The 21,855-nt window shown below is 55.1% G+C and overlaps 49 non-coding genes across 49 annotated transcripts; 39 read left to right on the forward strand and 10 right to left on the reverse strand.

Annotated features, from left to right (window-relative positions):
• Nucleotides 1-29: 29 nt before the first annotated feature.
• On the forward strand, nt 30-103 carry Trnai-aau. The gene has a single exon. It is a non-coding gene; the product is annotated as a tRNA-Ile (tRNA).
• A 581-nt stretch (nt 104-684) lies between these two features.
• On the reverse strand, nt 685-756 carry Trnag-ucc. Its single transcript has one exon. It is a non-coding gene; the product is annotated as a tRNA-Gly (tRNA).
• A 347-nt stretch (nt 757-1,103) lies between these two features.
• Nucleotides 1,104-1,174, forward strand: Trnag-gcc. Its single transcript has one exon. It is a non-coding gene; the product is annotated as a tRNA-Gly (tRNA).
• A 381-nt stretch (nt 1,175-1,555) lies between these two features.
• On the forward strand, nt 1,556-1,628 carry Trnam-cau. Its single transcript has one exon. It is a non-coding gene; the product is annotated as a tRNA-Met (tRNA).
• Nucleotides 1,629-2,192: 564 nt separating this feature from the next.
• On the forward strand, nt 2,193-2,266 carry Trnai-aau. Its single transcript has one exon. It is a non-coding gene; the product is annotated as a tRNA-Ile (tRNA).
• Nucleotides 2,267-2,837: 571 nt separating this feature from the next.
• Nucleotides 2,838-2,909, reverse strand: Trnag-ucc. Its single transcript has one exon. It is a non-coding gene; the product is annotated as a tRNA-Gly (tRNA).
• Nucleotides 2,910-3,256: 347 nt separating this feature from the next.
• On the forward strand, nt 3,257-3,327 carry Trnag-gcc. Its single transcript has one exon. It is a non-coding gene; the product is annotated as a tRNA-Gly (tRNA).
• A 381-nt stretch (nt 3,328-3,708) lies between these two features.
• Trnam-cau lies at nt 3,709-3,781 on the forward strand. Its single transcript has one exon. It is a non-coding gene; the product is annotated as a tRNA-Met (tRNA).
• A 303-nt stretch (nt 3,782-4,084) lies between these two features.
• Nucleotides 4,085-4,156, forward strand: Trnae-uuc. Its single transcript has one exon. It is a non-coding gene; the product is annotated as a tRNA-Glu (tRNA).
• A 198-nt stretch (nt 4,157-4,354) lies between these two features.
• On the forward strand, nt 4,355-4,428 carry Trnai-aau. Its single transcript has one exon. It is a non-coding gene; the product is annotated as a tRNA-Ile (tRNA).
• Nucleotides 4,429-5,009: 581 nt separating this feature from the next.
• Nucleotides 5,010-5,081, reverse strand: Trnag-ucc. Its single transcript has one exon. It is a non-coding gene; the product is annotated as a tRNA-Gly (tRNA).
• A 347-nt stretch (nt 5,082-5,428) lies between these two features.
• On the forward strand, nt 5,429-5,499 carry Trnag-gcc. The gene has a single exon. It is a non-coding gene; the product is annotated as a tRNA-Gly (tRNA).
• Nucleotides 5,500-5,880: 381 nt separating this feature from the next.
• Nucleotides 5,881-5,953, forward strand: Trnam-cau. Its single transcript has one exon. It is a non-coding gene; the product is annotated as a tRNA-Met (tRNA).
• Nucleotides 5,954-6,517: 564 nt separating this feature from the next.
• Trnai-aau lies at nt 6,518-6,591 on the forward strand. Its single transcript has one exon. It is a non-coding gene; the product is annotated as a tRNA-Ile (tRNA).
• A 571-nt stretch (nt 6,592-7,162) lies between these two features.
• Trnag-ucc lies at nt 7,163-7,234 on the reverse strand. The gene has a single exon. It is a non-coding gene; the product is annotated as a tRNA-Gly (tRNA).
• Nucleotides 7,235-7,581: 347 nt separating this feature from the next.
• Trnag-gcc lies at nt 7,582-7,652 on the forward strand. The gene has a single exon. It is a non-coding gene; the product is annotated as a tRNA-Gly (tRNA).
• A 381-nt stretch (nt 7,653-8,033) lies between these two features.
• Trnam-cau lies at nt 8,034-8,106 on the forward strand. Its single transcript has one exon. It is a non-coding gene; the product is annotated as a tRNA-Met (tRNA).
• Nucleotides 8,107-8,409: 303 nt separating this feature from the next.
• Trnae-uuc lies at nt 8,410-8,481 on the forward strand. The gene has a single exon. It is a non-coding gene; the product is annotated as a tRNA-Glu (tRNA).
• Nucleotides 8,482-8,679: 198 nt separating this feature from the next.
• Trnai-aau lies at nt 8,680-8,753 on the forward strand. The gene has a single exon. It is a non-coding gene; the product is annotated as a tRNA-Ile (tRNA).
• Nucleotides 8,754-9,334: 581 nt separating this feature from the next.
• Nucleotides 9,335-9,406, reverse strand: Trnag-ucc. The gene has a single exon. It is a non-coding gene; the product is annotated as a tRNA-Gly (tRNA).
• A 347-nt stretch (nt 9,407-9,753) lies between these two features.
• Nucleotides 9,754-9,824, forward strand: Trnag-gcc. The gene has a single exon. It is a non-coding gene; the product is annotated as a tRNA-Gly (tRNA).
• Nucleotides 9,825-10,205: 381 nt separating this feature from the next.
• Trnam-cau lies at nt 10,206-10,278 on the forward strand. The gene has a single exon. It is a non-coding gene; the product is annotated as a tRNA-Met (tRNA).
• Nucleotides 10,279-10,581: 303 nt separating this feature from the next.
• Trnae-uuc lies at nt 10,582-10,653 on the forward strand. Its single transcript has one exon. It is a non-coding gene; the product is annotated as a tRNA-Glu (tRNA).
• A 198-nt stretch (nt 10,654-10,851) lies between these two features.
• On the forward strand, nt 10,852-10,925 carry Trnai-aau. The gene has a single exon. It is a non-coding gene; the product is annotated as a tRNA-Ile (tRNA).
• Nucleotides 10,926-11,506: 581 nt separating this feature from the next.
• Trnag-ucc lies at nt 11,507-11,578 on the reverse strand. Its single transcript has one exon. It is a non-coding gene; the product is annotated as a tRNA-Gly (tRNA).
• Nucleotides 11,579-11,925: 347 nt separating this feature from the next.
• Nucleotides 11,926-11,996, forward strand: Trnag-gcc. The gene has a single exon. It is a non-coding gene; the product is annotated as a tRNA-Gly (tRNA).
• Nucleotides 11,997-12,377: 381 nt separating this feature from the next.
• Nucleotides 12,378-12,450, forward strand: Trnam-cau. The gene has a single exon. It is a non-coding gene; the product is annotated as a tRNA-Met (tRNA).
• A 303-nt stretch (nt 12,451-12,753) lies between these two features.
• Trnae-uuc lies at nt 12,754-12,825 on the forward strand. Its single transcript has one exon. It is a non-coding gene; the product is annotated as a tRNA-Glu (tRNA).
• A 198-nt stretch (nt 12,826-13,023) lies between these two features.
• On the forward strand, nt 13,024-13,097 carry Trnai-aau. Its single transcript has one exon. It is a non-coding gene; the product is annotated as a tRNA-Ile (tRNA).
• Nucleotides 13,098-13,678: 581 nt separating this feature from the next.
• Trnag-ucc lies at nt 13,679-13,750 on the reverse strand. The gene has a single exon. It is a non-coding gene; the product is annotated as a tRNA-Gly (tRNA).
• A 347-nt stretch (nt 13,751-14,097) lies between these two features.
• On the forward strand, nt 14,098-14,168 carry Trnag-gcc. Its single transcript has one exon. It is a non-coding gene; the product is annotated as a tRNA-Gly (tRNA).
• Nucleotides 14,169-14,549: 381 nt separating this feature from the next.
• On the forward strand, nt 14,550-14,622 carry Trnam-cau. Its single transcript has one exon. It is a non-coding gene; the product is annotated as a tRNA-Met (tRNA).
• A 303-nt stretch (nt 14,623-14,925) lies between these two features.
• Trnae-uuc lies at nt 14,926-14,997 on the forward strand. The gene has a single exon. It is a non-coding gene; the product is annotated as a tRNA-Glu (tRNA).
• Nucleotides 14,998-15,195: 198 nt separating this feature from the next.
• Nucleotides 15,196-15,269, forward strand: Trnai-aau. The gene has a single exon. It is a non-coding gene; the product is annotated as a tRNA-Ile (tRNA).
• Nucleotides 15,270-15,850: 581 nt separating this feature from the next.
• Trnag-ucc lies at nt 15,851-15,922 on the reverse strand. Its single transcript has one exon. It is a non-coding gene; the product is annotated as a tRNA-Gly (tRNA).
• Nucleotides 15,923-16,269: 347 nt separating this feature from the next.
• Trnag-gcc lies at nt 16,270-16,340 on the forward strand. The gene has a single exon. It is a non-coding gene; the product is annotated as a tRNA-Gly (tRNA).
• Nucleotides 16,341-16,721: 381 nt separating this feature from the next.
• Nucleotides 16,722-16,794, forward strand: Trnam-cau. The gene has a single exon. It is a non-coding gene; the product is annotated as a tRNA-Met (tRNA).
• A 303-nt stretch (nt 16,795-17,097) lies between these two features.
• On the forward strand, nt 17,098-17,169 carry Trnae-uuc. The gene has a single exon. It is a non-coding gene; the product is annotated as a tRNA-Glu (tRNA).
• Nucleotides 17,170-17,367: 198 nt separating this feature from the next.
• Nucleotides 17,368-17,441, forward strand: Trnai-aau. The gene has a single exon. It is a non-coding gene; the product is annotated as a tRNA-Ile (tRNA).
• Nucleotides 17,442-18,022: 581 nt separating this feature from the next.
• Trnag-ucc lies at nt 18,023-18,094 on the reverse strand. The gene has a single exon. It is a non-coding gene; the product is annotated as a tRNA-Gly (tRNA).
• A 347-nt stretch (nt 18,095-18,441) lies between these two features.
• Trnag-gcc lies at nt 18,442-18,512 on the forward strand. Its single transcript has one exon. It is a non-coding gene; the product is annotated as a tRNA-Gly (tRNA).
• Nucleotides 18,513-18,893: 381 nt separating this feature from the next.
• Trnam-cau lies at nt 18,894-18,966 on the forward strand. The gene has a single exon. It is a non-coding gene; the product is annotated as a tRNA-Met (tRNA).
• A 303-nt stretch (nt 18,967-19,269) lies between these two features.
• Nucleotides 19,270-19,341, forward strand: Trnae-uuc. Its single transcript has one exon. It is a non-coding gene; the product is annotated as a tRNA-Glu (tRNA).
• Nucleotides 19,342-19,539: 198 nt separating this feature from the next.
• Nucleotides 19,540-19,613, forward strand: Trnai-aau. The gene has a single exon. It is a non-coding gene; the product is annotated as a tRNA-Ile (tRNA).
• Nucleotides 19,614-20,194: 581 nt separating this feature from the next.
• On the reverse strand, nt 20,195-20,266 carry Trnag-ucc. Its single transcript has one exon. It is a non-coding gene; the product is annotated as a tRNA-Gly (tRNA).
• Nucleotides 20,267-20,613: 347 nt separating this feature from the next.
• Nucleotides 20,614-20,684, forward strand: Trnag-gcc. The gene has a single exon. It is a non-coding gene; the product is annotated as a tRNA-Gly (tRNA).
• A 381-nt stretch (nt 20,685-21,065) lies between these two features.
• Nucleotides 21,066-21,138, forward strand: Trnam-cau. The gene has a single exon. It is a non-coding gene; the product is annotated as a tRNA-Met (tRNA).
• A 303-nt stretch (nt 21,139-21,441) lies between these two features.
• On the forward strand, nt 21,442-21,513 carry Trnae-uuc. Its single transcript has one exon. It is a non-coding gene; the product is annotated as a tRNA-Glu (tRNA).
• Nucleotides 21,514-21,711: 198 nt separating this feature from the next.
• Trnai-aau lies at nt 21,712-21,785 on the forward strand. Its single transcript has one exon. It is a non-coding gene; the product is annotated as a tRNA-Ile (tRNA).
• The last annotated feature ends 70 nt before the right edge of the window (nt 21,786-21,855 follow it).

Below are 21,855 nucleotides of genomic sequence, written 5' to 3' on the forward strand. Positions count from 1 at the left end.
GCGTAGGGCTGAGCAACTGCATCTGCCGAGGCCCGTTAGCTCAGTTGGTTAGAGCGTCGTGCTAATAACGCGAAGGTCGTGGGTTCGATCCCCCCACGGGCCACTACTCTTTTCCTACTACGAAAAGGCGGCGCCGATTTCAGCTGGCGAGTGTGGTGACCAAAAGATCATCACCCTGCGTGGAAGTTGATAGAGGATCCGAACCCGACTCGTCGGGGAGCGCTACAGCATTCACTCGGCAATGGCCATAATATCTTGAATACACTGGTTCTCAACCGATAAAGAGAAAATGAAAGAAAATGTCCGATTGCCGATGCGTAACAACTTTGGCCCTTGTCAGTACTTGGGCGGGTGAGCGCATGGGAACACAGGGCGCTATTGGCACTTTTACTTCCTATTTTTGTTTCTCCTTTCTTTTCGGAGCTACAGCCCGATTCGGTCAGGGAGACGCCACCGTGAAATGAAGGGGGCGTGCTGTGTGTCCCTCCTTACCTCTCTCAGTCGTTTCTCGTGCTTGTCGTTTTGATATAGGCCGATTTGAGAGCGTCAGCTCTCGCGTCAGCCGAGCAAAGTCGAGACAAGTCGAGACACACTAAGGGCTGGTATGCAGCGAGTAAGAGGGCGAAAAAACAATAATTTAAGAGCGCGTGGCAAAAGTACTCATACGCGAAATTAAAAGCCTGCTGCGGTGGCCGGGAATCGAACCCGGATCAACTGCTTGGAAGGCAACTATGCTGACCATTACACCACCACCGCACAAGCGAGCGCCGCGCGTCCGCGCTGTGTCGGCTTCCCGCCAGTCGGCAGCGGCCGAAGGTGATCGTACCTGGCAGGCGCATTTCGAGGCAGGCTAGGGGAGCACATCCAGACGCATTCGGACAGCGTATCCGCGCACACTTCGCATCCTTTGGCAAGAGTTGGGCGCCGGCAACGCAAGAGTACGCAGAGGACCGCGTTCTGGCGGCATTTTTAAGCAGAGCAGTGCAGTGCAGGATTCAGCGTCTGCAGCATCTTTTCCACAGAATGCTACGGCGCTTGACGGCAGTCCCACTTTCCCTTGAGACATCTGCGCGGCAAGCAGCGTCAAGTTACCGCTGGCCCGAGCATCGGTGGTTCAGTGGTAGAATGCTCGCCTGCCACGCGGGCGGCCCGGGTTCGATTCCCGGCCGATGCATCATTTTGCTTTTCCCGCGATAATGCTGCCGCGTGGCTTGAGCGCTTGAGATGCACGATCCACAAGAATGTGTAGCTGGATTTCCCTTGAGAAGGACCGAGAACGCAGCACTCGCGGGTCCCCACTAGGACGCTCGCATCATGTTCTACAGACTAGCGTCGGCCTGGCCTCACAAGTTGCTGGGTCCGGGTGCCTCCGAGGCACTGAACTTCAACGACAAGGAGTGCTGCCTATCGTTGCAACAGCAGCAGCAGCACCGCAATCAACTGGGCCGGCAGTGCACGTGTAGCAACAGAACACGTTATCCAGGAAGTACAGTGTCTCTACGTCTAATATTGGGTAAGGTGTTTACCCAGTTTCCAGGACAAGCGGTGCACCCGTGCCTCGGTAGCGCAGTAGGCAGCGCGTAAGTCTCATAATCTTAAGGTCGTGAGTTCGATCCTCACCCGGGGCATTTAATTTTCTGTGACATGGTGGTGCTGTTGCTAGGGCGCCAACGTATTTCTTGTTTGTTATCCACAGCGTTTCAACGCTTCAGCGGGAAAATGTTTACTTCCTGTTATTGCTACTTACAGCTTCCCTTTTCCTCTTCTCCCAGCAGAGCGTGAAGCCAAAAGCATTGCTCTGCGACGTTTGAGGTGCGCGCCTTGCCAGTCAGTATGTGCAAAGATGCTCGCAAAGAGAGGGGGGCGCCGACGCGGCACTCGACACGAAATGCGACAAGCGACCGTACGAACGGTCGAACGAAACGGCCACATCCGGTGTGGTCTAGTGGCTAGGATACCTGGCTTTCACCCGGGTTCGATTCCCGGTACCGGAACGGAATTTTTTCCACACGAATCGTGACAAGTTTGAGCTGTCCGAGCGGCCGTTTCCCGTCCTGCTCGCAATATAGCTACTGTTTCGTGACCGTCAGCAGAATATAGACTAGGGAAGCAGACACACGACGACCATAGAAATGGTGTGCGGCTTCATGCCACCTGTTTCCAGCGTAGGGCTGAGCAACTGCATCTGCCGAGGCCCGTTAGCTCAGTTGGTTAGAGCGTCGTGCTAATAACGCGAAGGTCGTGGGTTCGATCCCCCCACGGGCCACTACTCTTTTCCTACTACGAAAAGGCGGCGCCGATTTCAGCTGGCGAGTGTGGTGACCAAAAGATCATCACCCTGCGTGGAAGTTGATAGAGGATCCGAACCCGACTCGTCGGGGAGCGCTACAGCATTCACTCGGCAATGGCCATAATATCTTGAATACACTGGTTCTCAACCGATAAAGAGAAAATGAAAGAAAATGTCCGATTGCCGATGCGTAACAACTTTGGCCCTTGTCAGTACTTGGGCGGGTGAGCGCATGGGAACACAGGGCGCTATTGGCACTTTTACTTCCTATTTTTGTTTCTCCTTTCTTTTCGGAGCTACAGCCCGATTCGGTCAGGGAGACGCCACCGTGAAATGAAGGGGGCGTGCTGTGTGTCCCTCCTTACCTCTCTCAGTCGTTTCTCGTGCTTGTCGTTTTGATATAGGCCGATTTGAGAGCGTCAGCTCTCGCGTCAGCCGAGCAAAGTCGAGACACACTAAGGGCTGGTATGCAGCGAGTAAGAGGGCGAAAAAACAATAATTTAAGAGCGCGTGGCAAAAGTACTCATACGCGAAATTAAAAGCCTGCTGCGGTGGCCGGGAATCGAACCCGGATCAACTGCTTGGAAGGCAACTATGCTGACCATTACACCACCACCGCACAAGCGAGCGCCGCGCGTCCGCGCTGTGTCGGCTTCCCGCCAGTCGGCAGCGGCCGAAGGTGATCGTACCTGGCAGGCGCATTTCGAGGCAGGCTAGGGGAGCACATCCAGACGCATTCGGACAGCGTATCCGCGCACACTTCGCATCCTTTGGCAAGAGTTGGGCGCCGGCAACGCAAGAGTACGCAGAGGACCGCGTTCTGGCGGCATTTTTAAGCAGAGCAGTGCAGTGCAGGATTCAGCGTCTGCAGCATCTTTTCCACAGAATGCTACGGCGCTTGACGGCAGTCCCACTTTCCCTTGAGACATCTGCGCGGCAAGCAGCGTCAAGTTACCGCTGGCCCGAGCATCGGTGGTTCAGTGGTAGAATGCTCGCCTGCCACGCGGGCGGCCCGGGTTCGATTCCCGGCCGATGCATCATTTTGCTTTTCCCGCGATAATGCTGCCGCGTGGCTTGAGCGCTTGAGATGCACGATCCACAAGAATGTGTAGCTGGATTTCCCTTGAGAAGGACCGAGAACGCAGCACTCGCGGGTCCCCACTAGGACGCTCGCATCATGTTCTACAGACTAGCGTCGGCCTGGCCTCACAAGTTGCTGGGTCCGGGTGCCTCCGAGGCACTGAACTTCAACGACAAGGAGTGCTGCCTATCGTTGCAACAGCAGCAGCAGCACCGCAATCAACTGGGCCGGCAGTGCACGTGTAGCAACAGAACACGTTATCCAGGAAGTACAGTGTCTCTACGTCTAATATTGGGTAAGGTGTTTACCCAGTTTCCAGGACAAGCGGTGCACCCGTGCCTCGGTAGCGCAGTAGGCAGCGCGTAAGTCTCATAATCTTAAGGTCGTGAGTTCGATCCTCACCCGGGGCATTTAATTTTCTGTGACATGGTGGTGCTGTTGCTAGGGCTCCAACGTATTTCTTGTTTGTTATCCACAGCGTTTCAACGCTTCAGCGGGAAAATGTTTACTTCCTGTTATTGCTACTTACAGCTTCCCTTTTCCTCTTCTCCCAGCAGAGCGTGAAGCCAAAAGCATTGCTCTGCGACGTTTGAGGTGCGCGCCTTGCCAGTCAGTATGTGCAAAGATGCTCGCAAAGAGAGGGGGGCGCCGACGCGGCACTCGACACGAAATGCGACAAGCGACCGTACGAACGGTCGAACGAAACGGCCACATCCGGTGTGGTCTAGTGGCTAGGATACCTGGCTTTCACCCAGGAGGCCCGGGTTCGATTCCCGGTACCGGAACGGAATTTTTTCCACACGAATCGTGACAAGTTTGAGCTGTCCGAGCGGCCGTTTCCCGTCCTGCTCGCAATATAGCTACTGTTTCGTGACCGTCAGCAGAATATAGACTAGGGAAGCAGACACACGACGACCATAGAAATGGTGTGCGGCTTCATGCCACCTGTTTCCAGCGTAGGGCTGAGCAACTGCATCTGCCGAGGCCCGTTAGCTCAGTTGGTTAGAGCGTCGTGCTAATAACGCGAAGGTCGTGGGTTCGATCCCCCCACGGGCCACTACTCTTTTCCTACTACGAAAAGGCGGCGCCGATTTCAGCTGGCGAGTGTGGTGACCAAAAGATCATCACCCTGCGTGGAAGTTGATAGAGGATCCGAACCCGACTCGTCGGGGAGCGCTACAGCATTCACTCGGCAATGGCCATAATATCTTGAATACACTGGTTCTCAACCGATAAAGAGAAAATGAAAGAAAATGTCCGATTGCCGATGCGTAACAACTTTGGCCCTTGTCAGTACTTGGGCGGGTGAGCGCATGGGAACACAGGGCGCTATTGGCACTTTTACTTCCTATTTTTGTTTCTCCTTTCTTTTCGGAGCTACAGCCCGATTCGGTCAGGGAGACGCCACCGTGAAATGAAGGGGGCGTGCTGTGTGTCCCTCCTTACCTCTCTCAGTCGTTTCTCGTGCTTGTCGTTTTGATATAGGCCGATTTGAGAGCGTCAGCTCTCGCGTCAGCCGAGCAAAGTCGAGACAAGTCGAGACACACTAAGGGCTGGTATGCAGCGAGTAAGAGGGCGAAAAAACAATAATTTAAGAGCGCGTGGCAAAAGTACTCATACGCGAAATTAAAAGCCTGCTGCGGTGGCCGGGAATCGAACCCGGATCAACTGCTTGGAAGGCAACTATGCTGACCATTACACCACCACCGCACAAGCGAGCGCCGCGCGTCCGCGCTGTGTCGGCTTCCCGCCAGTCGGCAGCGGCCGAAGGTGATCGTACCTGGCAGGCGCATTTCGAGGCAGGCTAGGGGAGCACATCCAGACGCATTCGGACAGCGTATCCGCGCACACTTCGCATCCTTTGGCAAGAGTTGGGCGCCGGCAACGCAAGAGTACGCAGAGGACCGCGTTCTGGCGGCATTTTTAAGCAGAGCAGTGCAGTGCAGGATTCAGCGTCTGCAGCATCTTTTCCACAGAATGCTACGGCGCTTGACGGCAGTCCCACTTTCCCTTGAGACATCTGCGCGGCAAGCAGCGTCAAGTTACCGCTGGCCCGAGCATCGGTGGTTCAGTGGTAGAATGCTCGCCTGCCACGCGGGCGGCCCGGGTTCGATTCCCGGCCGATGCATCATTTTGCTTTTCCCGCGATAATGCTGCCGCGTGGCTTGAGCGCTTGAGATGCACGATCCACAAGAATGTGTAGCTGGATTTCCCTTGAGAAGGACCGAGAACGCAGCACTCGCGGGTCCCCACTAGGACGCTCGCATCATGTTCTACAGACTAGCGTCGGCCTGGCCTCACAAGTTGCTGGGTCCGGGTGCCTCCGAGGCACTGAACTTCAACGACAAGGAGTGCTGCCTATCGTTGCAACAGCAGCAGCAGCACCGCAATCAACTGGGCCGGCAGTGCACGTGTAGCAACAGAACACGTTATCCAGGAAGTACAGTGTCTCTACGTCTAATATTGGGTAAGGTGTTTACCCAGTTTCCAGGACAAGCGGTGCACCCGTGCCTCGGTAGCGCAGTAGGCAGCGCGTAAGTCTCATAATCTTAAGGTCGTGAGTTCGATCCTCACCCGGGGCATTTAATTTTCTGTGACATGGTGGTGCTGTTGCTAGGGCGCCAACGTATTTCTTGTTTGTTATCCACAGCGTTTCAACGCTTCAGCGGGAAAATGTTTACTTCCTGTTATTGCTACTTACAGCTTCCCTTTTCCTCTTCTCCCAGCAGAGCGTGAAGCCAAAAGCATTGCTCTGCGACGTTTGAGGTGCGCGCCTTGCCAGTCAGTATGTGCAAAGATGCTCGCAAAGAGAGGGGGGCGCCGACGCGGCACTCGACACGAAATGCGACAAGCGACCGTACGAACGGTCGAACGAAACGGCCACATCCGGTGTGGTCTAGTGGCTAGGATACCTGGCTTTCACCCGGGTTCGATTCCCGGTACCGGAACGGAATTTTTTCCACACGAATCGTGACAAGTTTGAGCTGTCCGAGCGGCCGTTTCCCGTCCTGCTCGCAATATAGCTACTGTTTCGTGACCGTCAGCAGAATATAGACTAGGGAAGCAGACACACGACGACCATAGAAATGGTGTGCGGCTTCATGCCACCTGTTTCCAGCGTAGGGCTGAGCAACTGCATCTGCCGAGGCCCGTTAGCTCAGTTGGTTAGAGCGTCGTGCTAATAACGCGAAGGTCGTGGGTTCGATCCCCCCACGGGCCACTACTCTTTTCCTACTACGAAAAGGCGGCGCCGATTTCAGCTGGCGAGTGTGGTGACCAAAAGATCATCACCCTGCGTGGAAGTTGATAGAGGATCCGAACCCGACTCGTCGGGGAGCGCTACAGCATTCACTCGGCAATGGCCATAATATCTTGAATACACTGGTTCTCAACCGATAAAGAGAAAATGAAAGAAAATGTCCGATTGCCGATGCGTAACAACTTTGGCCCTTGTCAGTACTTGGGCGGGTGAGCGCATGGGAACACAGGGCGCTATTGGCACTTTTACTTCCTATTTTTGTTTCTCCTTTCTTTTCGGAGCTACAGCCCGATTCGGTCAGGGAGACGCCACCGTGAAATGAAGGGGGCGTGCTGTGTGTCCCTCCTTACCTCTCTCAGTCGTTTCTCGTGCTTGTCGTTTTGATATAGGCCGATTTGAGAGCGTCAGCTCTCGCGTCAGCCGAGCAAAGTCGAGACACACTAAGGGCTGGTATGCAGCGAGTAAGAGGGCGAAAAAACAATAATTTAAGAGCGCGTGGCAAAAGTACTCATACGCGAAATTAAAAGCCTGCTGCGGTGGCCGGGAATCGAACCCGGATCAACTGCTTGGAAGGCAACTATGCTGACCATTACACCACCACCGCACAAGCGAGCGCCGCGCGTCCGCGCTGTGTCGGCTTCCCGCCAGTCGGCAGCGGCCGAAGGTGATCGTACCTGGCAGGCGCATTTCGAGGCAGGCTAGGGGAGCACATCCAGACGCATTCGGACAGCGTATCCGCGCACACTTCGCATCCTTTGGCAAGAGTTGGGCGCCGGCAACGCAAGAGTACGCAGAGGACCGCGTTCTGGCGGCATTTTTAAGCAGAGCAGTGCAGTGCAGGATTCAGCGTCTGCAGCATCTTTTCCACAGAATGCTACGGCGCTTGACGGCAGTCCCACTTTCCCTTGAGACATCTGCGCGGCAAGCAGCGTCAAGTTACCGCTGGCCCGAGCATCGGTGGTTCAGTGGTAGAATGCTCGCCTGCCACGCGGGCGGCCCGGGTTCGATTCCCGGCCGATGCATCATTTTGCTTTTCCCGCGATAATGCTGCCGCGTGGCTTGAGCGCTTGAGATGCACGATCCACAAGAATGTGTAGCTGGATTTCCCTTGAGAAGGACCGAGAACGCAGCACTCGCGGGTCCCCACTAGGACGCTCGCATCATGTTCTACAGACTAGCGTCGGCCTGGCCTCACAAGTTGCTGGGTCCGGGTGCCTCCGAGGCACTGAACTTCAACGACAAGGAGTGCTGCCTATCGTTGCAACAGCAGCAGCAGCACCGCAATCAACTGGGCCGGCAGTGCACGTGTAGCAACAGAACACGTTATCCAGGAAGTACAGTGTCTCTACGTCTAATATTGGGTAAGGTGTTTACCCAGTTTCCAGGACAAGCGGTGCACCCGTGCCTCGGTAGCGCAGTAGGCAGCGCGTAAGTCTCATAATCTTAAGGTCGTGAGTTCGATCCTCACCCGGGGCATTTAATTTTCTGTGACATGGTGGTGCTGTTGCTAGGGCTCCAACGTATTTCTTGTTTGTTATCCACAGCGTTTCAACGCTTCAGCGGGAAAATGTTTACTTCCTGTTATTGCTACTTACAGCTTCCCTTTTCCTCTTCTCCCAGCAGAGCGTGAAGCCAAAAGCATTGCTCTGCGACGTTTGAGGTGCGCGCCTTGCCAGTCAGTATGTGCAAAGATGCTCGCAAAGAGAGGGGGGCGCCGACGCGGCACTCGACACGAAATGCGACAAGCGACCGTACGAACGGTCGAACGAAACGGCCACATCCGGTGTGGTCTAGTGGCTAGGATACCTGGCTTTCACCCAGGAGGCCCGGGTTCGATTCCCGGTACCGGAACGGAATTTTTTCCACACGAATCGTGACAAGTTTGAGCTGTCCGAGCGGCCGTTTCCCGTCCTGCTCGCAATATAGCTACTGTTTCGTGACCGTCAGCAGAATATAGACTAGGGAAGCAGACACACGACGACCATAGAAATGGTGTGCGGCTTCATGCCACCTGTTTCCAGCGTAGGGCTGAGCAACTGCATCTGCCGAGGCCCGTTAGCTCAGTTGGTTAGAGCGTCGTGCTAATAACGCGAAGGTCGTGGGTTCGATCCCCCCACGGGCCACTACTCTTTTCCTACTACGAAAAGGCGGCGCCGATTTCAGCTGGCGAGTGTGGTGACCAAAAGATCATCACCCTGCGTGGAAGTTGATAGAGGATCCGAACCCGACTCGTCGGGGAGCGCTACAGCATTCACTCGGCAATGGCCATAATATCTTGAATACACTGGTTCTCAACCGATAAAGAGAAAATGAAAGAAAATGTCCGATTGCCGATGCGTAACAACTTTGGCCCTTGTCAGTACTTGGGCGGGTGAGCGCATGGGAACACAGGGCGCTATTGGCACTTTTACTTCCTATTTTTGTTTCTCCTTTCTTTTCGGAGCTACAGCCCGATTCGGTCAGGGAGACGCCACCGTGAAATGAAGGGGGCGTGCTGTGTGTCCCTCCTTACCTCTCTCAGTCGTTTCTCGTGCTTGTCGTTTTGATATAGGCCGATTTGAGAGCGTCAGCTCTCGCGTCAGCCGAGCAAAGTCGAGACAAGTCGAGACACACTAAGGGCTGGTATGCAGCGAGTAAGAAGGCGAAAAAACAATAATTTAAGAGCGCGTGGCAAAAGTACTCATACGCGAAATTAAAAGCCTGCTGCGGTGGCCGGGAATCGAACCCGGATCAACTGCTTGGAAGGCAACTATGCTGACCATTACACCACCACCGCACAAGCGAGCGCCGCGCGTCCGCGCTGTGTCGGCTTCCCGCCAGTCGGCAGCGGCCGAAGGTGATCGTACCTGGCAGGCGCATTTCGAGGCAGGCTAGGGGAGCACATCCAGACGCATTCGGACAGCGTATCCGCGCACACTTCGCATCCTTTGGCAAGAGTTGGGCGCCGGCAACGCAAGAGTACGCAGAGGACCGCGTTCTGGCGGCATTTTTAAGCAGAGCAGTGCAGTGCAGGATTCAGCGTCTGCAGCATCTTTTCCACAGAATGCTACGGCGCTTGACGGCAGTCCCACTTTCCCTTGAGACATCTGCGCGGCAAGCAGCGCCAAGTTACCGCTGGCCCGAGCATCGGTGGTTCAGTGGTAGAATGCTCGCCTGCCACGCGGGCGGCCCGGGTTCGATTCCCGGCCGATGCATCATTTTGCTTTTCCCGCGATAATGCTGCCGCGTGGCTTGAGCGCTTGAGATGCACGATCCACAAGAATGTGTAGCTGGATTTCCCTTGAGAAGGACCGAGAACGCAGCACTCGCGGGTCCCCACTAGGACGCTCGCATCATGTTCTACAGACTAGCGTCGGCCTGGCCTCACAAGTTGCTGGGTCCGGGTGCCTCCGAGGCACTGAACTTCAACGACAAGGAGTGCTGCCTATCGTTGCAACAGCAGCAGCAGCACCGCAATCAACTGGGCCGGCAGTGCACGTGTAGCAACAGAACACGTTATCCAGGAAGTACAGTGTCTCTACGTCTAATATTGGGTAAGGTGTTTACCCAGTTTCCAGGACAAGCGGTGCACCCGTGCCTCGGTAGCGCAGTAGGCAGCGCGTAAGTCTCATAATCTTAAGGTCGTGAGTTCGATCCTCACCCGGGGCATTTAATTTTCTGTGACATGGTGGTGCTGTTGCTAGGGCGCCAACGTATTTCTTGTTTGTTATCCACAGCGTTTCAACGCTTCAGCGGGAAAATGTTTACTTCCTGTTATTGCTACTTACAGCTTCCCTTTTCCTCTTCTCCCAGCAGAGCGTGAAGCCAAAAGCATTGCTCTGCGACGTTTGAGGTGCGCGCCTTGCCAGTCAGTATGTGCAAAAATGCTCGCAAAGAGAGGGGGGCGCCGACGCGGCACTCGACACGAAATGCGACAAGCGACCGTACGAACGGTCGAACGAAACGGCCACATCCGGTGTGGTCTAGTGGCTAGGATACCTGGCTTTCACCCAGGAGGCCCGGGTTCGATTCCCGGTACCGGAACGGAATTTTTTCCACACGAATCGTGACAAGTTTGAGCTGTCCGAGCGGCCGTTTCCCGTCCTGCTCGCAATATAGCTACTGTTTCGTGACCGTCAGCAGAATATAGACTAGGGAAGCAGACACACGACGACCATAGAAATGGTGTGCGGCTTCATGCCACCTGTTTCCAGCGTAGGGCTGAGCAACTGCATCTGCCGAGGCCCGTTAGCTCAGTTGGTTAGAGCGTCGTGCTAATAACGCGAAGGTCGTGGGTTCGATCCCCCCACGGGCCACTACTCTTTTCCTACTACGAAAAGGCGGCGCCGATTTCAGCTGGCGAGTGTGGTGACCAAAAGATCATCACCCTGCGTGGAAGTTGATAGAGGATCCGAACCCGACTCGTCGGGGAGCGCTACAGCATTCACTCGGCAATGGCCATAATATCTTGAATACACTGGTTCTCAACCGATAAAGAGAAAATGAAAGAAAATGTCCGATTGCCGATGCGTAACAACTTTGGCCCTTGTCAGTACTTGGGCGGGTGAGCGCATGGGAACACAGGGCGCTATTGGCACTTTTACTTCCTATTTTTGTTTCTCCTTTCTTTTCGGAGCTACAGCCCGATTCGGTCAGGGAGACGCCACCGTGAAATGAAGGGGGCGTGCTGTGTGTCCCTCCTTACCTCTCTCAGTCGTTTCTCGTGCTTGTCGTTTTGATATAGGCCGATTTGAGAGCGTCAGCTCTCGCGTCAGCCGAGCAAAGTCGAGACAAGTCGAGACACACTAAGGGCTGGTATGCAGCGAGTAAGAAGGCGAAAAAACAATAATTTAAGAGCGCGTGGCAAAAGTACTCATACGCGAAATTAAAAGCCTGCTGCGGTGGCCGGGAATCGAATCCGGATCAACTGCTTGGAAGGCAACTATGCTGACCATTACACCACCACCGCACAAGCGAGCGCCGCGCGTCCGCGCTGTGTCGGCTTCCCGCCAGTCGGCAGCGGCCGAAGGTGATCGTACCTGGCAGGCGCATTTCGAGGCAGGCTAGGGGAGCACATCCAGACGCATTCGGACAGCGTATCCGCGCACACTTCGCATCCTTTGGCAAGAGTTGGGCGCCGGCAACGCAAGAGTACGCAGAGGACCGCGTTCTGGCGGCATTTTTAAGCAGAGCAGTGCAGTGCAGGATTCAGCGTCTGCAGCATCTTTTCCACAGAATGCTACGGCGCTTGACGGCAGTCCCACTTTCCCTTGAGACATCTGCGCGGCAAGCAGCGCCAAGTTACCGCTGGCCCGAGCATCGGTGGTTCAGTGGTAGAATGCTCGCCTGCCACGCGGGCGGCCCGGGTTCGATTCCCAGCCGATGCATCATTTTGCTTTTCCCGCGATAATGCTGCCGCGTGGCTTGAGCGCTTGAGATGCACGATCCACAAGAATGTGTAGCTGGATTTCCCTTGAGAAGGACCGAGAACGCAGCACTCGCGGGTCCCCACTAGGACGCTCGCATCATGTTCTACAGACTAGCGTCGGCCTGGCCTCACAAGTTGCTGGGTCCGGGTGCCTCCGAGGCACTGAACTTCAACGACAAGGAGTGCTGCCTATCGTTGCAACAGCAGCAGCAGCACCGCAATCAACTGGGCCGGCAGTGCACGTGTAGCAACAGAACACGTTATCCAGGAAGTACAGTGTCTCTACGTCTAATATTGGGTAAGGTGTTTACCCAGTTTCCAGGACAAGCGGTGCACCCGTGCCTCGGTAGCGCAGTAGGCAGCGCGTAAGTCTCATAATCTTAAGGTCGTGAGTTCGATCCTCACCCGGGGCATTTAATTTTCTGTGACATGGTGGTGCTGTTGCTAGGGCGCCAACGTATTTCTTGTTTGTTATCCACAGCGTTTCAACGCTTCAGCGGGAAAATGTTTACTTCCTGTTATTGCTACTTACAGCTTCCCTTTTCCTCTTCTCCCAGCAGAGCGTGAAGCCAAAAGCATTGCTCTGCGACGTTTGAGGTGCGCGCCTTGCCAGTCAGTATGTGCAAAAATGCTCGCAAAGAGAGGGGGGCGCCGACGCGGCACTCGACACGAAATGCGACAAGCGACCGTACGAACGGTCGAACGAAACGGCCACATCCGGTGTGGTCTAGTGGCTAGGATACCTGGCTTTCACCCAGGAGGCCCGGGTTCGATTCCCGGTACCGGAACGGAATTTTTTCCACACGAATCGTGACAAGTTTGAGCTGTCCGAGCGGCCGTTTCCCGTCCTGCTCGCAATATAGCTACTGTTTCGTGACCGTCAGCAGAATATAGACTAGGGAAGCAGACACACGACGACCATAGAAATGGTGTGCGGCTTCATGCCACCTGTTTCCAGCGTAGGGCTGAGCAACTGCATCTGCCGAGGCCCGTTAGCTCAGTTGGTTAGAGCGTCGTGCTAATAACGCGAAGGTCGTGGGTTCGATCCCCCCACGGGCCACTACTCTTTTCCTACTACGAAAAGGCGGCGCCGATTTCAGCTGGCGAGTGTGGTGACCAAAAGATCATCACCCTGCGTGGAAGTTGATAGAGGATCCGAACCCGACTCGTCGGGGAGCGCTACAGCATTCACTCGGCAATGGCCATAATATCTTGAATACACTGGTTCTCAACCGATAAAGAGAAAATGAAAGAAAATGTCCGATTGCCGATGCGTAACAACTTTGGCCCTTGTCAGTACTTGGGCGGGTGAGCGCATGGGAACACAGGGCGCTATTGGCACTTTTACTTCCTATTTTTGTTTCTCCTTTCTTTTCGGAGCTACAGCCCGATTCGGTCAGGGAGACGCCACCGTGAAATGAAGGGGGCGTGCTGTGTGTCCCTCCTTACCTCTCTCAGTCGTTTCTCGTGCTTGTCGTTTTGATATAGGCCGATTTGAGAGCGTCAGCTCTCGCGTCAGCCGAGCAAAGTCGAGACAAGTCGAGACACACTAAGGGCTGGTATGCAGCGAGTAAGAGGGCGAAAAAACAATAATTTAAGAGCGCGTGGCAAAAGTACTCATACGCGAAATTAAAAGCCTGCTGCGGTGGCCGGGAATCGAACCCGGATCAACTGCTTGGAAGGCAACTATGCTGACCATTACACCACCACCGCACAAGCGAGCGCCGCGCGTCCGCGCTGTGTCGGCTTCCCGCCAGTCGGCAGCGGCCGAAGGTGATCGTACCTGGCAGGCGCATTTCGAGGCAGGCTAGGGGAGCACATCCAGACGCATTCGGACAGCGTATCCGCGCACACTTCGCATCCTTTGGCAAGAGTTGGGCGCCGGCAACGCAAGAGTACGCAGAGGACCGCGTTCTGGCGGCATTTTTAAGCAGAGCAGTGCAGTGCAGGATTCAGCGTCTGCAGCATCTTTTCCACAGAATGCTACGGCGCTTGACGGCAGTCCCACTTTCCCTTGAGACATCTGCGCGGCAAGCAGCGCCAAGTTACCGCTGGCCCGAGCATCGGTGGTTCAGTGGTAGAATGCTCGCCTGCCACGCGGGCGGCCCGGGTTCGATTCCCGGCCGATGCATCATTTTGCTTTTCCCGCGATAATGCTGCCGCGTGGCTTGAGCGCTTGAGATGCACGATCCACAAGAATGTGTAGCTGGATTTCCCTTGAGAAGGACCGAGAACGCAGCACTCGCGGGTCCCCACTAGGACGCTCGCATCATGTTCTACAGACTAGCGTCGGCCTGGCCTCACAAGTTGCTGGGTCCGGGTGCCTCCGAGGCACTGAACTTCAACGACAAGGAGTGCTGCCTATCGTTGCAACAGCAGCAGCAGCACCGCAATCAACTGGGCCGGCAGTGCACGTGTAGCAACAGAACACGTTATCCAGGAAGTACAGTGTCTCTACGTCTAATATTGGGTAAGGTGTTTACCCAGTTTCCAGGACAAGCGGTGCACCCGTGCCTCGGTAGCGCAGTAGGCAGCGCGTAAGTCTCATAATCTTAAGGTCGTGAGTTCGATCCTCACCCGGGGCATTTAATTTTCTGTGACATGGTGGTGCTGTTGCTAGGGCGCCAACGTATTTCTTGTTTGTTATCCACAGCGTTTCAACGCTTCAGCGGGAAAATGTTTACTTCCTGTTATTGCTACTTACAGCTTCCCTTTTCCTCTTCTCCCAGCAGAGCGTGAAGCCAAAAGCATTGCTCTGCGACGTTTGAGGTGCGCGCCTTGCCAGTCAGTATGTGCAAAAATGCTCGCAAAGAGAGGGGGGCGCCGACGCGGCACTCGACACGAAATGCGACAAGCGACCGTACGAACGGTCGAACGAAACGGCCACATCCGGTGTGGTCTAGTGGCTAGGATACCTGGCTTTCACCCAGGAGGCCCGGGTTCGATTCCCGGTACCGGAACGGAATTTTTTCCACACGAATCGTGACAAGTTTGAGCTGTCCGAGCGGCCGTTTCCCGTCCTGCTCGCAATATAGCTACTGTTTCGTGACCGTCAGCAGAATATAGACTAGGGAAGCAGACACACGACGACCATAGAAATGGTGTGCGGCTTCATGCCACCTGTTTCCAGCGTAGGGCTGAGCAACTGCATCTGCCGAGGCCCGTTAGCTCAGTTGGTTAGAGCGTCGTGCTAATAACGCGAAGGTCGTGGGTTCGATCCCCCCACGGGCCACTACTCTTTTCCTACTACGAAAAGGCGGCGCCGATTTCAGCTGGCGAGTGTGGTGACCAAAAGATCATCACCCTGCGTGGAAGTTGATAGAGGATCCGAACCCGACTCGTCGGGGAGCGCTACAGCATTCACTCGGCAATGGCCATAATATCTTGAATACACTGGTTCTCAACCGATAAAGAGAAAATGAAAGAAAATGTCCGATTGCCGATGCGTAACAACTTTGGCCCTTGTCAGTACTTGGGCGGGTGAGCGCATGGGAACACAGGGCGCTATTGGCACTTTTACTTCCTATTTTTGTTTCTCCTTTCTTTTCGGAGCTACAGCCCGATTCGGTCAGGGAGACGCCACCGTGAAATGAAGGGGGCGTGCTGTGTGTCCCTCCTTACCTCTCTCAGTCGTTTCTCGTGCTTGTCGTTTTGATATAGGCCGATTTGAGAGCGTCAGCTCTCGCGTCAGCCGAGCAAAGTCGAGACAAGTCGAGACACACTAAGGGCTGGTATGCAGCGAGTAAGAGGGCGAAAAAACAATAATTTAAGAGCGCGTGGCAAAAGTACTCATACGCGAAATTAAAAGCCTGCTGCGGTGGCCGGGAATCGAACCCGGATCAACTGCTTGGAAGGCAACTATGCTGACCATTACACCACCACCGCACAAGCGAGCGCCGCGCGTCCGCGCTGTGTCGGCTTCCCGCCAGTCGGCAGCGGCCGAAGGTGATCGTACCTGGCAGGCGCATTTCGAGGCAGGCTAGGGGAGCACATCCAGACGCATTCGGACAGCGTATCCGCGCACACTTCGCATCCTTTGGCAAGAGTTGGGCGCCGGCAACGCAAGAGTACGCAGAGGACCGCGTTCTGGCGGCATTTTTAAGCAGAGCAGTGCAGTGCAGGATTCAGCGTCTGCAGCATCTTTTCCACAGAATGCTACGGCGCTTGACGGCAGTCCCACTTTCCCTTGAGACATCTGCGCGGCAAGCAGCGCCAAGTTACCGCTGGCCCGAGCATCGGTGGTTCAGTGGTAGAATGCTCGCCTGCCACGCGGGCGGCCCGGGTTCGATTCCCGGCCGATGCATCATTTTGCTTTTCCCGCGATAATGCTGCCGCGTGGCTTGAGCGCTTGAGATGCACGATCCACAAGAATGTGTAGCTGGATTTCCCTTGAGAAGGACCGAGAACGCAGCACTCGCGGGTCCCCACTAGGACGCTCGCATCATGTTCTACAGACTAGCGTCGGCCTGGCCTCACAAGTTGCTGGGTCCGGGTGCCTCCGAGGCACTGAACTTCAACGACAAGGAGTGCTGCCTATCGTTGCAACAGCAGCAGCAGCACCGCAATCAACTGGGCCGGCAGTGCACGTGTAGCAACAGAACACGTTATCCAGGAAGTACAGTGTCTCTACGTCTAATATTGGGTAAGGTGTTTACCCAGTTTCCAGGACAAGCGGTGCACCCGTGCCTCGGTAGCGCAGTAGGCAGCGCGTAAGTCTCATAATCTTAAGGTCGTGAGTTCGATCCTCACCCGGGGCATTTAATTTTCTGTGACATGGTGGTGCTGTTGCTAGGGCGCCAACGTATTTCTTGTTTGTTATCCACAGCGTTTCAACGCTTCAGCGGGAAAATGTTTACTTCCTGTTATTGCTACTTACAGCTTCCCTTTTCCTCTTCTCCCAGCAGAGCGTGAAGCCAAAAGCATTGCTCTGCGACGTTTGAGGTGCGCGCCTTGCCAGTCAGTATGTGCAAAAATGCTCGCAAAGAGAGGGGGGCGCCGACGCGGCACTCGACACGAAATGCGACAAGCGACCGTACGAACGGTCGAACGAAACGGCCACATCCGGTGTGGTCTAGTGGCTAGGATACCTGGCTTTCACCCAGGAGGCCCGGGTTCGATTCCCGGTACCGGAACGGAATTTTTTCCACACGAATCGTGACAAGTTTGAGCTGTCCGAGCGGCCGTTTCCCGTCCTGCTCGCAATATAGCTACTGTTTCGTGACCGTCAGCAGAATATAGACTAGGGAAGCAGACACACGACGACCATAGAAATGGTGTGCGGCTTCATGCCACCTGTTTCCAGCGTAGGGCTGAGCAACTGCATCTGCCGAGGCCCGTTAGCTCAGTTGGTTAGAGCGTCGTGCTAATAACGCGAAGGTCGTGGGTTCGATCCCCCCACGGGCCACTACTCTTTTCCTACTACGAAAAGGCGGCGCCGATTTCAGCTGGCGAGTGTGGTGACCAAAAGATCATCACCCTGCGTGGAAGTTGATAGAGGATCCGAACCCGACTCGTCGGGGAGCGCTACAGCATTCACTCGGCAATGGCCATAATATCTTGAATACACTGGTTCTCAACCGATAAAGAGAAAATGAAAGAAAATGTCCGATTGCCGATGCGTAACAACTTTGGCCCTTGTCAGTACTTGGGCGGGTGAGCGCATGGGAACACAGGGCGCTATTGGCACTTTTACTTCCTATTTTTGTTTCTCCTTTCTTTTCGGAGCTACAGCCCGATTCGGTCAGGGAGACGCCACCGTGAAATGAAGGGGGCGTGCTGTGTGTCCCTCCTTACCTCTCTCAGTCGTTTCTCGTGCTTGTCGTTTTGATATAGGCCGATTTGAGAGCGTCAGCTCTCGCGTCAGCCGAGCAAAGTCGAGACAAGTCGAGACACACTAAGGGCTGGTATGCAGCGAGTAAGAGGGCGAAAAAACAATAATTTAAGAGCGCGTGGCAAAAGTACTCATACGCGAAATTAAAAGCCTGCTGCGGTGGCCGGGAATCGAACCCGGATCAACTGCTTGGAAGGCAACTATGCTGACCATTACACCACCACCGCACAAGCGAGCGCCGCGCGTCCGCGCTGTGTCGGCTTCCCGCCAGTCGGCAGCGGCCGAAGGTGATCGTACCTGGCAGGCGCATTTCGAGGCAGGCTAGGGGAGCACATCCAGACGCATTCGGACAGCGTATCCGCGCACACTTCGCATCCTTTGGCAAGAGTTGGGCGCCGGCAACGCAAGAGTACGCAGAGGACCGCGTTCTGGCGGCATTTTTAAGCAGAGCAGTGCAGTGCAGGATTCAGCGTCTGCAGCATCTTTTCCACAGAATGCTACGGCGCTTGACGGCAGTCCCACTTTCCCTTGAGACATCTGCGCGGCAAGCAGCGCCAAGTTACCGCTGGCCCGAGCATCGGTGGTTCAGTGGTAGAATGCTCGCCTGCCACGCGGGCGGCCCGGGTTCGATTCCCGGCCGATGCATCATTTTGCTTTTCCCGCGATAATGCTGCCGCGTGGCTTGAGCGCTTGAGATGCACGATCCACAAGAATGTGTAGCTGGATTTCCCTTGAGAAGGACCGAGAACGCAGCACTCGCGGGTCCCCACTAGGACGCTCGCATCATGTTCTACAGACTAGCGTCGGCCTGGCCTCACAAGTTGCTGGGTCCGGGTGCCTCCGAGGCACTGAACTTCAACGACAAGGAGTGCTGCCTATCGTTGCAACAGCAGCAGCAGCACCGCAATCAACTGGGCCGGCAGTGCACGTGTAGCAACAGAACACGTTATCCAGGAAGTACAGTGTCTCTACGTCTAATATTGGGTAAGGTGTTTACCCAGTTTCCAGGACAAGCGGTGCACCCGTGCCTCGGTAGCGCAGTAGGCAGCGCGTAAGTCTCATAATCTTAAGGTCGTGAGTTCGATCCTCACCCGGGGCATTTAATTTTCTGTGACATGGTGGTGCTGTTGCTAGGGCGCCAACGTATTTCTTGTTTGTTATCCACAGCGTTTCAACGCTTCAGCGGGAAAATGTTTACTTCCTGTTATTGCTACTTACAGCTTCCCTTTTCCTCTTCTCCCAGCAGAGCGTGAAGCCAAAAGCATTGCTCTGCGACGTTTGAGGTGCGCGCCTTGCCAGTCAGTATGTGCAAAGATGCTCGCAAAGAGAGGGGGGCGCCGACGCGGCACTCGACACGAAATGCGACAAGCGACCGTACGAACGGTCGAACGAAACGGCCACATCCGGTGTGGTCTAGTGGCTAGGATACCTGGCTTTCACCCAGGAGGCCCGGGTTCGATTCCCGGTACCGGAACGGAATTTTTTCCACACGAATCGTGACAAGTTTGAGCTGTCCGAGCGGCCGTTTCCCGTCCTGCTCGCAATATAGCTACTGTTTCGTGACCGTCAGCAGAATATAGACTAGGGAAGCAGACACACGACGGCCATAGAAATGGTGTGCGGCTTCATGCCACCTGTTTCCAGCGTAGGGCTGAGCAACTGCATCTGCCGAGGCCCGTTAGCTCAGTTGGTTAGAGCGTCGTGCTAATAACGCGAAGGTCGTGGGTTCGATCCCCCCACGGGCCACTACTCTTTTCCTACTACGAAAAGGCGGCGCCGATTTCAGCTGGCGAGTGTGGTGACCAAAAGATCATCACCCTGCGTGGAAGTTGATAGAGGATCCGAACCCGACTCGTCGGGGAGCGCTACAGCATTCACTCGGCAATGGCCATAATATCTTGAATACACTGGTTCTCAACCGATAAAGAGAAAATGAAAGAAAATGTCCGATTGCCGATGCGTAACAACTTTGGCCCTTGTCAGTACTTGGGCGGGTGAGCGCATGGGAACACAGGGCGCTATTGGCACTTTTACTTCCTATTTTTGTTTCTCCTTTCTTTTCGGAGCTACAGCCCGATTCGGTCAGGGAGACGCCACCGTGAAATGAAGGGGGCGTGCTGTGTGTCCCTCCTTACCTCTCTCAGTCGTTTCTCGTGCTTGTCGTTTTGATATAGGCCGATTTGAGAGCGTCAGCTCTCGCGTCAGCCGAGCAAAGTCGAGACAAGTCGAGACACACTAAGGGCTGGTATGCAGCGAGTAAGAGGGCGAAAAAACAATAATTTAAGAGCGCGTGGCAAAAGTACTCATACGCGAAATTAAAAGCCTGCTGCGGTGGCCGGGAATCGAACCCGGATCAACTGCTTGGAAGGCAACTATGCTGACCATTACACCACCACCGCACAAGCGAGCGCCGCGCGTCCGCGCTGTGTCGGCTTCCCGCCAGTCGGCAGCGGCCGAAGGTGATCGTACCTGGCAGGCGCATTTCGAGGCAGGCTAGGGGAGCACATCCAGACGCATTCGGACAGCGTATCCGCGCACACTTCGCATCCTTTGGCAAGAGTTGGGCGCCGGCAACGCAAGAGTACGCAGAGGACCGCGTTCTGGCGGCATTTTTAAGCAGAGCAGTGCAGTGCAGGATTCAGCGTCTGCAGCATCTTTTCCACAGAATGCTACGGCGCTTGACGGCAGTCCCACTTTCCCTTGAGACATCTGCGCGGCAAGCAGCGCCAAGTTACCGCTGGCCCGAGCATCGGTGGTTCAGTGGTAGAATGCTCGCCTGCCACGCGGGCGGCCCGGGTTCGATTCCCGGCCGATGCATCATTTTGCTTTTCCCGCGATAATGCTGCCGCGTGGCTTGAGCGCTTGAGATGCACGATCCACAAGAATGTGTAGCTGGATTTCCCTTGAGAAGGACCGAGAACGCAGCACTCGCGGGTCCCCACTAGGACGCTCGCATCATGTTCTACAGACTAGCGTCGGCCTGGCCTCACAAGTTGCTGGGTCCGGGTGCCTCCGAGGCACTGAACTTCAACGACAAGGAGTGCTGCCTATCGTTGCAACAGCAGCAGCAGCACCGCAATCAACTGGGCCGGCAGTGCACGTGTAGCAACAGAACACGTTATCCAGGAAGTACAGTGTCTCTACGTCTAATATTGGGTAAGGTGTTTACCCAGTTTCCAGGACAAGCGGTGCACCCGTGCCTCGGTAGCGCAGTAGGCAGCGCGTAAGTCTCATAATCTTAAGGTCGTGAGTTCGATCCTCACCCGGGGCATTTAATTTTCTGTGACATGGTGGTGCTGTTGCTAGGGCGCCAACGTATTTCTTGTTTGTTATCCACAGCGTTTCAACGCTTCAGCGGGAAAATGTTTACTTCCTGTTATTGCTACTTACAGCTTCCCTTTTCCTCTTCTCCCAGCAGAGCGTGAAGCCAAAAGCATTGCTCTGCGACGTTTGAGGTGCGCGCCTTGCCAGTCAGTATGTGCAAAGATGCTCGCAAAGAGAGGGGGGCGCCGACGCGGCACTCGACACGAAATGCGACAAGCGACCGTACGAACGGTCGAACGAAACGGCCACATCCGGTGTGGTCTAGTGGCTAGGATACCTGGCTTTCACCCAGGAGGCCCGGGTTCGATTCCCGGTACCGGAACGGAATTTTTTCCACACGAATCGTGACAAGTTTGAGCTGTCCGAGCGGCCGTTTCCCGTCCTGCTCGCAATATAGCTACTGTTTCGTGACCGTCAGCAGAATATAGACTAGGGAAGCAGACACACGACGGCCATAGAAATGGTGTGCGGCTTCATGCCACCTGTTTCCAGCGTAGGGCTGAGCAACTGCATCTGCCGAGGCCCGTTAGCTCAGTTGGTTAGAGCGTCGTGCTAATAACGCGAAGGTCGTGGGTTCGATCCCCCCACGGGCCACTACTCTTTTCCTACTACGAAAAGGCGGCGCCGATTTCAGCTGGCGAGTGTGGTGACCAAAAGATCATCA

This window comes from Schistocerca piceifrons, unplaced genomic scaffold (genome assembly GCF_021461385.2).
Source record: "Schistocerca piceifrons isolate TAMUIC-IGC-003096 unplaced genomic scaffold, iqSchPice1.1 HiC_scaffold_458, whole genome shotgun sequence".
Classification (NCBI taxonomy): Eukaryota; Metazoa; Arthropoda; class Insecta; order Orthoptera; family Acrididae; genus Schistocerca; species Schistocerca piceifrons.